This window comes from Rutidosis leptorrhynchoides, chromosome 6 (genome assembly GCF_046630445.1).
Source record: "Rutidosis leptorrhynchoides isolate AG116_Rl617_1_P2 chromosome 6, CSIRO_AGI_Rlap_v1, whole genome shotgun sequence".
Taxonomy (NCBI): domain Eukaryota; kingdom Viridiplantae; phylum Streptophyta; class Magnoliopsida; order Asterales; family Asteraceae; genus Rutidosis; species Rutidosis leptorrhynchoides.
Window position 1 is genome coordinate 197,309,365 of NC_092338.1, and position 14,825 is coordinate 197,324,189.

The 14,825-nt window shown below is 30.7% G+C and overlaps 1 protein-coding gene across 1 annotated transcript in view; it reads left to right on the plus strand.

The window, feature by feature from the left end:
* Positions 1–14,825, plus strand: part of LOC139854344 (glyoxylate/hydroxypyruvate/pyruvate reductase 2KGR-like) — a 160,596-nt gene that overhangs the window by 8,247 nt on the left and 137,524 nt on the right. The gene's annotated exons all lie outside the window — the stretch shown is intronic.

The following is a 14,825-nucleotide window of genomic DNA, read 5'->3' on the forward strand; positions in this document are numbered from 1 at the left end:
GATTCGGGTGAGGATAGAAGCTATATGAGTAGAGAATTTTATGCTAAATTAAGTTGCCCATTGACGCCTTTGGATAATAAATTTTTACTCGAATTAGCAAATGGTAAATTAATTTCAGCAGATAATATATGTCGGGATAGAGAAATTAAACTAGGTGATGAAACATTTAAGATTGATTTAATACCAGTCGAGTTAGGGAGTTTTGATGTAATAATTGGCATGGACTGGTTGAAGAAGGTAAGAGCAGAGGTCGGTTTTTACAAAAATGCGATTCGCATTATGCGTGAAAAAGGAAAACCTTTAATGGTGTACGGAGAAAAGAACAACGCGAAATTAAATCTTATTAGTAGTTTGAAGGCGCAAAAACTAATAAGAATAGGTTATTACGTCATTCTAGCACACATCGAGGAAGTTAAACCTGAAGAAAAGAACATCAGTGATGTTCCCATCGCAAAAGAATATCCCGATATATTTCCGAAAGAATTACCGGGATTACCCCCACATCGATCCGTTGAATTTCAAATAGACCTTGTACCAGGAGCTGCACCAATAGCTCGTGCTCCAGACAGACTCGCACCCAGCGAAATGAAAGAATTACAAAGTCAGTTACAAGAACTTTTAGAGCATGGTTTCATTCGACCAAGTACATCACCATGGGGAGCTCCTGTTCTGTTTGTCAAGAAGAAAGATGGTACATTCAGGTTGTGTATCGACTAACGAGAGTTGAACAAACTTACCATCAAGAACTGTTACCCATTACCGAGAATCGACGACTTATTTGATCAAATACAAGGCTCGTCGGTTTATTCGAAGATCGATTTACGTTCTGGATATCACCAAATGCGGGTGAAAGAGGATGACATTCCGAAGACTGGTTTTAAGACGCGTTACGATCATTACGAGTTTATGGTTATGCCATTTGGATTGACTAACACACCAGCTGTGTTCATGGACCTCATGAACCGAGTGTGTGGGCCATATCTTGACAAGTTTGTCATTGTTTTCTGTAACGACCCGGAAATTTCTGACTAAATTTAAACTTTATCTTTATATTATTCTGACACGATAAGCAATGTTTGTTAAGTTAAAACTCAAGGATTTTAAACTATGTTTATACATTCATTTAAACCTCGACCAAATTCCAATGATTCACGAACCATTAAATGAACATATATGAATATGTATGTATATGTGTATATGTTATAAATTGAAAATGTCAACAAAGTATTTAAACGTATAATGCTTTATATGAACGTATTTGTTTCAATATGATTATCGACGAAATTAAAAAAATATATATTAAATGATTGAATTATCAAAAACATTGAATTATGATTACAATTCTCTGTTGAGAGGTCCACTATGATTTGAGAAAATCTATTCCTCTTAACGATATTCGGAATAATTTGTAAAGCTATTTATAAATAAAAATAAAAAGTGTCATTTACGAAAGTTAGACAAAAGCTAGTGGAGAATTGGTTTCCATAATATTCTATTAATCTATTTTTAAACATACAAAAACGTTTTCAGTTTAAAAAGAACTTTATTATTAAAACGTATATAACTTTTATAAATATCTAGAATCACTTTAGACAATTCATTACTTAACCAGTATAATAAATATGATATTTATATTTTATTTCATTAAATATATATAACGATTTAAATTAATATTATATATATTTATACGTGTATTATACATACATAGTTTTTATACTTTAACTTTACCTTTACTTTACTTTAACTTTAATAATTCACTTTAATAATTCATACTTTAATAATTCACTTTAATAATTCATACTTTAATAATTCACTTTAATAATTCATACTTTAATAATTCACTTTAATAATTCATACTTTAATAATTCACTTTAATAATTCATACTTTAATAATTCACTTTAATAATTCAAAAATCTATTATAAATAGAATTCAATAGGTTTCATTATTTCATAGAAACTTGAAAATATATTTCTCTAAACTCTCTCAATCGATTTATATATATATATATATATATATATATATATATATATATATATATATATATATATTTGCTCTGTATTATTTCAAGATATTATTAGTATACATAAAATATTATGACGGAGTGATGTCCGAGTGATTTCAAAATAGTTTTTTGAATGAGTCGAAGCTAAAGAAATTATGGGTTATAGCTATGGAGGTGATGGGTATGGTTCATGGGTATGCTCATGAGTTCAATATAGTGTTTATCATCTCCGTTGCGTCTACGTACTTTCCTGCAATATTGAATCTCAATATTGATACGTGAGCACTCATAACTTAACTTTTATATATCAATAGTGTATCCCTGACTAGTGCTCGAGTATATAGGATTATGCATGCTTGTACATTCGATATTGTCCTTAGATAGGTTTGTTGAATCCTGAATTAGATACATATGCTACTGAGATAGGGTATATGATATGCATGTCATTGGATAGCTAGCGAAAAATTAAGAACTTTTCATTTAGATATCGAATGGTTTCGATGAACGGATTTGAAGTTATAGTCAATTGAATTTTAGTATTATTGTTAAAATGATTATTATTACTATTGTCGTTATTATTTTAATAGAAATATCATTGTTATTATAAAATATCATTATTACTATTATGTTAGTATTATCATTTTATCATAATAACATTTTTAGTAAATATAAATATTGTTATTTTTTTATAGAATAATAATAATTATTATTACAAAATAATACAACTTTTACTTATTATTATTATGATCAATATTATTTTATCAAATAAATAGGGGATACAAAGATATTTTTCACCACGCGTAATATAATTACATTAATAATACTTACCACTATAGTTTTACGATATTAAGTGAACTTTATAAATTTTACTACTTAAGATATATAAAAGTATATATTATCATATATAAACGTTAATATAAATTTTTATTAATAAATGACTTTTATTATTATAAAATCTAATAAATATATTTAAATATATAAAACGACTATAGTTAAGTTATATAATAAACACGTATAAATTTTAGAAGTTATTTTGGGTCAAGTTGACTTTTGTTGACTTTTGTATATTAGTCTCGAGCATTAGGATTGTGGTACACTATGACTTGACCAAAAATTGTTAGACAAATATTGACCAACATATAAATATATATAATTAATATAGGTTCGTGAATCCGAGGCCAACATTGCACTTGTTAAATGACGTTATATGTATTTTTACTACGAAATATAGTATGGTGAGTTTCATTTGCTCCCTTTTTAATTGCTTTTGCAATATATATTTTTGGGCTGAGAATACATGCGCTGTTTTATAAAAGTTTTACGAAATAGGCACAAGTACTAAAACAAATTCTACGTGGGTTTAAACCAGAAATATACCCTTAGCTTGGTAACATTAAACTACTTGTCTATGTACGGTAGGCGCGAATCCTAAAGATAGATCTATTGGGCCTGACAAACCCCATCCTGACTATGGGATGCTTTAGTACTTCGAAGTTATATTAAACACACCTGATCTTGTGTACTTCAGAGGGTAAAACATGAACGTTAAGGCTTGTTACCGGGTGCCTACAACTTATAGAATACTTTTATACACTTGCGAGTGTACATATATTTATAAACGGAAATCTTGTGGTCTATTAATATATTGAAATGATTGTTATGATAAACCTATAAACTCACCAACCTTTTGATTGACACTTTAAAGCATGTTTATTCTCAGGTATTAAAGAAATCTTCCGCTGTGCATTAGCTCATTTTAAGGATATTACTTGGAGTTATTCATGGCATATTTTGAAAGACGTTGCATTCGAGTCATTGAGTTCATCAAGAGTATTATTATGTCAATTATAGTTGGATGTATTATGAAATGGTGTGCATGCCGTTAACTTTCGTTGTAAAGAAAGTTGGTCTTTTAAAAAACGAATGCAATGTTTGTAAAATGTATCATATAGAGGTCAAAATACCTCGCGATGTAATCAACTATTGTGAATCGTTTATAATGTATATGAACGGGTCCTTTTAGTTGGTATCAGAGCGGTGGTCTTAGCGAACCAGGTCTGCATTAGTGTGTCTAACTGATAGTCGTTAGGATGCATTAGTGAGCCTGGACTTCGACCGTCTTTGCATGTCAAAAATTTTGCTTATCATTTTTGTCGGAAATTGCCTGCTTATCATTCTTAGTCTAGACACGTCTTACTGCATTGATTGCATGAATAGTGTATAGAAAAAAATTCATATCTTAGCGTATCTGCTAATCCATATCTTAGCGTATCTGTTACTGTAAACTTTGCCTGACATATCCCGTAATTTCCTCCGTAATCTACGAAATCTTTTGCGCTATATATATAGATATTCTATGTAATTAGAATACCACCCGATAGCCGAAAAATCATTTCATATCGAAGAATCCTTTATTCAATCCAACGAAATGGAATTAGTCATTAGTTCAAGTCCCTCGAATTCCGATATGGAATCCCACTCAAGCTCCGAAAGCAGTGTGACCGGAATGGATCAACCAATTAGCCATCATCTATTCTGGATGAATTGGGGATAGGTTCGTAGCCTCCTCAATAATTGGAGACAAGAAGAAGGTGATCCCTTCCATCCACCACATTGCCCTCTTGGCGATGAACCTGAAGCACTTACCGGCGAACCGGTCCGAAACACCATTTTCTCTCTAATTTCCAGAGTATCTCGTCACGATTATATACTACATCAAATTCTAGATTTTATTTATCCGCTCGTCCGAACCGACAATCACCCCGGTGTAATAGAAGAAGTCAATGAGCTTCGCGCTCGAGTAGTGGCTTTAGAGAATATGGTGCAAGGGTTACAAACACCAACAAATAACGAAGTATTAATTCATAATTTCAATTTTATTGAATAAATACTCCGTAAAAGTTATGTAATTTCTAAAGTCTTTAGGGATTATTCAGTTCTAGTTTCAACCGTAAATCAAATGAGTTTAATTTAATATTAACTCATTAAATCTATGTTACATCTGAAGAAAATATGCACATATATATTTTCATAAAGACTGTAATAAAATTCTGTTGTACAAAATATTAATTGTGAAAATTTTTTTAACGGGTAGGTAATACCCGAGAGATATATAAATTCACAATTAATATGTTACATTTTTCGAATCTGATTAAGCAAATCATCAACTATACTCCCAAAATCTCACAACAATATACATTCTTGTATAGAAATCAAAACAACCATTCTCACCCAAATTTGATTATGCATTCTGATTTTGACGAATCAAAATCCAAGTCATGATTTAACAGAAGACATCACTCTTAGATTCCTACATCTTTCAAAGCTATACTTTGACTTCAAAACTGTGTTAGAACATCATATGTATATTAACGATTACAAACTGTGTTCAAATTCTCTGAAGTTTTCGAAGACACTTCAAACAATGAACAATCGAGATGATGATCCAACCACATATTACCCACATTTATGTACCTAAAAACCTCTCGAAGCCAAAGTCATAGTTAGACGCGTATCCGTGTCAGACCCTTTGGCATTTATTAGCTAAAATGACTTTTCAATTCCTTTTCAAAGTAGACAGTTTTGTCACAGCTCCAGCAAGTCAACTTCGACTTTTCAGTCGGACTAGTCTTATTATAACCTCAATAGATATGTTGCCCTTTCGTCATCGTTACTGGGGACCTTTCATATCTCGCCACCTTAGCAATAAACTTACCAACAACTTCAATTATCTTTGACTTTTTGAAAAATCATTATATTTATTGAAATCACATCATTTACTCATTCGCATCTTGTAACGAGAATTGTCATACGAATCATCGGAAAACAGTAACCAGTATTTTGAAATCTCGCAGTATGTCTACGCCAACAGTTATATGTGTACGTAAAACGTCTATCTCCTGGATTTACATACTTTGAATGTGAAGTTCTGAAAAATATTTTGAACTGCAAACTAGTTCTTGAAATGCTGACGAAGCATCAAAAATTGTAAACGATCTTAACAGTAAAAAGTTTGATGACAAAGAATAGTAAGGTGGTAAAGCTGAGAAAAAGAGAAGGTTTGGAACTGGAAAACGGATTGAACAACTATGAAGGAGACTGTGAACAAATCACAAAGACTAAATCTGCCTTCAAAGAATCCAAATGATTCAGTGCCTGCTAAAGTCATTAATGAATACCTTACTCTTTATTCTAAACCTTTACAGACAAATCTTCATCATCATCCATCAATATTAGAAATTCTAAGATATTATCATATCTTTCATTATAAATATCCGCGATATTTCTGAAGATATTTTCACAACTAATCTTATCTGAAGTCATTTATCTCTTTGCGCTATCAGTGTTACATCATATAAGAAACTATTAGTTTCTATATTCTATAAACTTTCGAGTTTAAATTATGAATGTTTTGAAGTAGTGTTGGGAACTGAAGCATGAGTTAGTATAATATAATGACACTTGATCAACGTGATTATATTACAGTAAGTCATGCTGAGTTTCTAATAGGACATGATGATTCACAGACCATGCCGTCATCATATTCCATGTTATACGACTCTTGTATTCTATTTAATCTCTAAAAATATCAAGAATATTTTTTCTTGATGATTCGGTCTTTTCAGGGTATTCTGGTAAATTAACAAATCAAGATCGTGCCATTACCATTTCCTTCTTAGAACATTAACTATGTTCATTCTGAATTTCATATCTGCGAATACTGGACCATTACAAACGTTGCTTAATCGCAAGAAGAAGAAACGAAAGGACAAAACTCCAAAATAGAAATTGGAGTATAAATTGTAGCAAATAGAAGGGAGCATTAACTGTGGATGTCAATGATTATAGAAGACAAAAGCAGGGGCTTTGAAATATAAGGGAAGATATAAAACCCAACAACCACCCAAAAATTATAAACCGTATATATCGATGCATATAGCAATATAAAGACACGGAAGAACTAAAAACACTATAAAACCGAGAGTATAGTAGAAGTAAATAGATTCTTCTGGAGGCTAATGAAAAAGAAGAACGACATATATGAAAGTGAGGAGTATATCGAGAATCAGTACTGGATGAAGCATATTGATAAATACTTTAAAATATGAGTTGAGGGAGAAAGAATAGAAGGTGTGAGTTGTAAGGAAACGAATGAGGTGGATTTATAGTGAAATACCCGACAGACAAATCAAGATGGATTATCGTATTAATTCGAAGAGAATCATAATCTCCTTAATCACCGAAGCATCAAATCCAACATAGATTACAAAGATTTTCTTTAAATTCGGAGATCAATTGTGATGACGTCAAAAGATATGACGAATCACTATAATCTTATTTCCTTCATTTACGATAACTTCCCTCATACGCTTTGAGTAATCGAATTATTTTATCCATACTTCTTAGACATGATAAAACTTCATAATCGTCATAATAACATTCTCATTGTTAGCCATAACGACCTCTATCAAATTTTGGGGACGAAATTTCTTTAACGGGTAGGTACTGTGACGACCCGAAAATTTCTGACTAAATTTAAACTTTATCTTTATATTATTCTGACACGATAAGCAATGTTTGTTAAGTTAAATCTCAAGGATTTTAAACTATGTTTATACATTCATTTAAACCTCGACCAAATTCCAATGATTCACGAACCATTAAATGAACATATATGAATATGTATGTATATGTGTATATGTTATAAATTGAAAATGTCAACAAAGTATTTAAACGTATAATGCTTTATATGAACGTATTTGTTTTAATATGATTATCGATGAAATTAAAAAAATATATATTAAATGATTGAATTATCAGAAACATTAAATTATGATTACAAGTCTCTGTTGAGAGGTCCACTATGATTTGAGAAAATCTATTCCTCTTAACGATATTCGGAATAATTTGTAAAGCTATTTATAAATAAAAATAAAAAGTGTCATTTACGAAAGTTAGACAAAAGCTAGTGGAGAATTGGTTTCCATAATATTCTATTAATCTATTTTTAAACATACAAAAACGTTTTCAGTTTAAAAAGAACTTTATTATTAAAACGTATATAACTTTTATAAATATTTAGAATCACTTTAGACAACTCATTACTTAACCAGTATAATAAATATAACGATATTTATATTTTATTTCATTAAATATATATAACGATTTAAATTAATATTACATATATTTATACGTGTATTATACATACATAGTTTTTATATTTTTACTATACTTTAACTTTATCTTTACTTTACTTTTACTTTACTTTAACTTTAATAATTTACTTTAATAATTCATACTTTAATAATTCACTTTAATAATTCATACTTTAATAATTCACTTTAATAATTCATACTTTAATAATTCACTTTAATAATTCATACTTTAATAATTCACTTTAATAATTCATACTTTAATAATTCACTTTAATAATTCATACTTTAATAATTCACTTTAATAATTCAAAAATCTATTATAAATAGAATTCAATAGGTTTCATTATTTCAAAGAAACTTGAAAATATATTTCTCTAAACTCTCTCAATCGATTTACATATATATATATATATATATATATATATATATATATATATATATATATATATATATATATATATATATATATATATATTTGCTCTGTATTATTTGAAGATATTATTAGTATACATAAAATATTACGACGGAGTGATGTCCGAGTGATTTCAAAATAGTTTTTTGAATGAGTCGAAGCTAAGGAAATTATGGGTTATAGCTATGGAGGTGATGGGTATGGTTCATGGGTATGCTCGTGAGGTCAATATAGTGTTTATCATCTCCGTTGCGTCTACGTACTTTCCTGCAATATTGAATCTCAATATTGATACGTGAGCACTCATAACTTAACTTTTATATATCAATAGTGTATCCCTGACTAGTGCTCGAGTATATAGGATTATGCATGCTTGTACATTCGATATTGTCCTTAGATAGGTTTGTTGAATCCTGAATTAGATACATATGCTACTGAGATAGGGTATATGATATGCATGTCATTGGAAAGCTAGCGAAAAATTAAGAACTTTTCATTTAGATATCGAATGGTTTCGATGAACGGATTTGAAGTTATAGTCAACTGAATTTTAGTATTATTGTTAAAATGATTATTATTACTATCGTCGTTATTATTTTAATAGAAACATCATTGTTATTATAAAATATCATTATTACTATTATGTTAGTATTATCATTTTATCATAATAACATTTTTAGTAAATATAAATATTGTTATTTTTTTATAGAATAATAATAATTATTATTACAAAATAATACAACTTTTACTTATTATTATTATGATCAATATTATTTTATCAAATAAATAGGGGATACAAAGATATTTTTCACCACGCGTAATATAATTACATTAATAATACTTACCACTATAGTTTTACGATATTAAGTGAACTTTATAAATTTTACTACTTAAGATATATAAAAGTATATATTATCATATATAAACGTTAATATAAATTTTTATTAATAAATGACTTTTATTATTATAAAATCTAATAAATATATTTAAATATATAAAACGACTATAGTTAAGTTATATAATAAACACGTATAAATTTTAGAAGTCATTTTGGGTCAAGTTGACTTTTGTTGACTTTTGCATATTAGTCTCGAGCATTAGGATTGTGGTACACTATGACTTGACCAAAAATTGTTAGACAAATATTGACCAACATATAAATATATATAATTAATATAGGTTCGTGAGTCCGAGGCCAACATTGCACTTGTTAAATAACGTTATATGTATTTTTACTACGAAATATAGTATGGTGAGTTTCATTTGCTCCCTTTTTAATTGCTTTTGCAATATATATTTTTGGGCTGAGAATACATGCGCTGTTTTATAAATGTTTTACGAAATAGGCACAAGTACTAAAACAAATTCTACGTGGGTTTAAACCAGAAATATACCCTTAGCTTGGTAACATTAAACTACTTGTCTATGTACGGTAGGCGCGAATCCTAAAGATAGATCTATTGGGCCTGACAAACCCCATCCTGACTATGGGATGCTTTAGTACTTCGAAGTTATATTAAACACACCTGATCTGGTGTACTTCAGAGGGTAAAACATGAATGTTAAGGCTTGTTACCGGGTGCCTACAACTTATAGAATACTTTTCTACACTTGCGAGTGTACATATATTTATAAACGGAAATCTTGTGGTCTATTAATATATTGAAATGATTGTTATGATAAACCTATGTACTCACCAAACTTTTAGTTGACACTTTAAAGCACGTTTATTCTCAGGTATTAAAGAAATCTTCCGCTGTGCATTAGCTCATTTTAAGGATATTACTTGGAGTCATTCATGGCATATTTTGAAAGACGTTGCATTCGAGTCATTGAGTTCATCAAGAGTATTATTATGTCAATTATAGTTGGATGTATTATGAAATGGTGTGCATGCCGTCAACTTTCATTGTAAAGAAAGTTTGTCTTTTAAAAAAACGAATGCAATGTTTGTAAAATGTATCATATAGAGGTGAAAATACCTCGTGATGTAATCAACTATTGTGAATCGTTTATAATGTATATGAACGGGTCCTTTCATTTTCATCGATGACATACTTATTTACTCGAAGAATGATCAAGAGCACGAAGAACATTTGAGAAAAGTGCTAGAGTTGCTGAGAAAAGAAAGACTGTACGCTAAGTTTTCAAAGTGTGCATTTTGGTTGGAAGAATTTCAATTCCTCGGTCGTATAGTGAACAAAGAAGGTATTCAGGTGGATCCAGCAAAGATTAAAACCGTTGAAAAGTGGGAAACCCCGAAAACTCCGAAACACACCCTGGTTATTACAGAAGATTCATCCAAGATTTTTCTAAAATAGCAAAACCCTTGACTGCATTAACGCATAAAGGGAGGAAATTTGAATGGAAGGATGAACAGGAAAAAGCGTTTCAATTGTTGAAGAAAAAGTTAACTACGGCGCCTATATTGTCATTACCTGAAGGGAATGATGATTTTGTGATATATTGTGACGCCTCAAAGCAAGGTCTCGGTTGTGTATTAATGCAACGAACGAAAGTAATTGCTTATGCGTCTAGACAATTGAAGATTCACGAACAAAATTATACGACGCATGATTTGGAATTAGGCGCGGTTGTTTTTGCATTAAAGACTTGGAGGCACTACTTATATGGGGTCAAAAGTATTATATATACCGACCACAAAAGTCTTCAACACATATTTAATCAGAAACAACTGAACATGAGGCAGCGCAGATGGATTGAATTGTTAAATGATTACGACTTTGAGATTCGTTATCACCAGGGGAAGGCAAATGTGGTAGCTGACACCTTGAGCAGAAAGGACAGAGAACCCATTCGAGTAAAAGCTATGAATATAATGATTCACACTAACCTTACTACTCAAATAAAGGAGGCGCAACAAGGAGTTTTAAAAGAGGAAAATTTAAAGGATGAAATACCCAAAGGATCGGAGAAGCATCTTAATATTCGGGAAGACGGAACCCAGTATAGGGCTGAAAGGATTTGGGTACCAAAATTTAGAGATATGAGAGAAATGGTACTTAGAGAAGCTCATAAAACCAGATACTCAATACATCCTAGAACGGGGAAGATGTACAAGGATCTCAAGAAACATTTTTGGTGGCCGGGTATGAAAACCGATGTTGCTAAATATGTAGGAGAATGTTTGACGTGTTCTAAGGTCAAAGCTAAGCATCAGAAACCATCAGGTCTACTTCAACAACCCGAAATCCCAAAATAGAAATGGGAAAACATTACCATGGATTTCATCACTAAATTGCCAAGGACTGCAAGTGGTTTTGATACTATTTGGGTAATAGTTTATCGTCTCACCAAATCAGCACACTTCCTGCCAATAAGAGAAGATGACAAGATGGAGAAGTTGGCACGACTATATTTTAAAGGAAGTCGTCTCCAGACATGGAATACCAATCTCTATTATCTCTGATAGGGATGGCAGATTTATTTCAAGATTCTGGCAGACATTACAGCAAGCATTAGGAACTCGTCTAGACATGAGTACTGCTTATCATCCACAAACTGATGGGCATAGCGAAAGGACGATACAAACGCTTGAAGACATGCTACGAGCATGTGTTATTGATTTCGGAAACAGTTGGGATCGACATCTACCGTTAGCAGAATTTTCCTACAACAACAGCTACCATTCAAGCAGTGAGATGGCGCGGTTTGAAGCACTTTATGGTAGAAAGTGCAGGTCTCTGATTTATTGGAGTGAAGTGGGGGATAGATAGATTACGGGTCCGGAGATAATACAAGAAACTACTGAGAAGATCATCCAAATTCAACAACGGTTGAAAACCGCCTAAAGTCGACAAAAGAGCTACGCCGACATTAAAAGAAAAGATATAGAATTTGAAATTGGAGAGATGGTCATACTTAAGGTTGCACCTTGGGAAGGCGTTTTTCGATTTGGTAAACGAGGGAAATTAAATCCAAGGTATATAGGACCATTCAAGATTATTGATCGTGTCGGACCAGTAGCTTACCGACTTGAACTACCACAACAACTCGCGGGCGTACATAACACTTTTCACGTCTCAAATTTGAAGAAATGTTTTGCTAAAGAAGATCTCACTATTCCGTTAGACGAAATCCAAATCAACGAAAAACTTCAATTCGTCGAAGAACCCGTAGAAATAATGGATCGTGAGGTTAAAAGACTTAAGCAAAACAAGATACCAATTGTTAAAGTTCGACGGAATGCTCGTAGAGGACCCGAGTTCACCTGGGAACAAGAAGATCAGATGAAGAAGAAATACCCGCACTTATTTCCAGAAGATACGTCAACACCTCCAACTGCTTAAAATTTCGGGACGAAATTTATTTAACGGGTAGGTACTGTAGTGACCCGAACTTTTCCATGTTTATATATATTAAATGAAATTTTTATTTACATGATTAAGTGTTTCCAACATGTTAAGCAATCAAACTTGTTAAGACTTGATTAATTGAAATAGGTTTCATATAGACAATTGACCACCCAATTTGACCGGTGATTCACGAACGTTAAAACTTGTAAAAACTATATGATGACATATATATGATTATATATATAGTTAACATGATATTTTGATAAGTAAGTATCTCATTAGGTATTTTAACAATGAGTTATATACATAAAATTAAGTTTATTGAATTAAGAAACTCGAAACGATATATATAACGATTATCGTTAAAACAACGTCTTACTAAATACATATGAATCATATTAAGATATTGATACACTATGTTTAATCATGATAAATGATAAGTAAACATGTCATTAAGTATGTTAATAATGAGCTACATATGTAAAAACAAGACTACTAACTTAATGATTTCGAAACGAGACATATATGTAACGATTATCGTTGTAACAACATTTAACTGTATATATATCATACTAAGATATATTAATATATAATAATATCATGATAATGTAATAATTTAACATCTCTTTAGATATAATAAACAATAGGTTAACAACATTTAACAAGATCGTTAACCTAAAGGTTTCAAAACAACATTTACATGTAACGACTAACGATGACTTAACGACTCAGTTAAAATGTATATACATGTAGTGTTTTAATATGTATTCATACACTTTTGAAAGACTTCAATACAATTTTCAAAATACTTCTACTTAACAAAAATGCTTACAATTACATCCTCGTTCAATTTCATCAACAATTCTACTCGTATGCACCCGTATTCGTACTCGTACAATACACAACTTTTAGATGTATGTACTATTGGTATATACACTCCAATGATCAGCTCTTAGTAGCCCATGTGAGTCACCTAACACATGTGGGAACCATCATTTGGAAACTAGCATGAAATATCTCATAAAATTACAAAAATATTAGTAATCATTCATGACTTATTTACATGTAAACAAAATTACACATCCTTTATATCTAATCCATATACCAATGATAAAAAACACCTACAAACACTTTTATTCTTCAATTTTCTTCATCTAATTGATCTCTCTCAAGTTCTATCTTCAAGTTCTAAGTGTTCTTCATAAATTCTATAAGTTCTAGTTTCATAAAATCAAGAATACTTCCAAGTTTGCTAGCTTACTTCCAATCTTGTAAAGTGATCATCCAACCTCAAGAAATCTTTTTTATTTACAGTAAGATATATTTCTAATATAAGGTAATACTCATATTCAAACTTTGATTCAATTTCTATAACTATAACAATCTTATTTCGAGTGAAAATCTTACTTGAACTTGTTTTCGTGTCATGATTCTGCTTCAAGAACTTTCAAGCCATCCAAGGATCCTTTGAAGCTAGAACTATTTTTCTCATTTCTAGTAGGTTTATCCACAAAACTTGAGGTAGTAATGATGTTCATAACATCATTCAATTCATATATATAAAACTACCTTATTCGAAGGTTTAAACTTGTAATCACTAGAACATAGTTTAGTTAATTCTAAACTTGTTCGCAAACAAAAGTTAATCCTTCTAACTTGACTTTTAAGATCAACTAAACACATGTTATATATCTTTATGATATGCTAACTTAATGATTTAAATCTGGAAACACGAAAAACACCGTAAAACCGGATATACGCCGTCGTAGTAACACCGCAGGCTGTTTTGGGTTTGATAATTAAAAACTATGATAAACTTTGATTTAAAAGTTGTTCTTCTGGGAAAATGATTTTTCTTATGAACATGAAACTATATCCAAAAATCATGGTTAAACTCAAAGTGGAAGTATGTTTTTCAAAATGGTCATCAAGACGTCG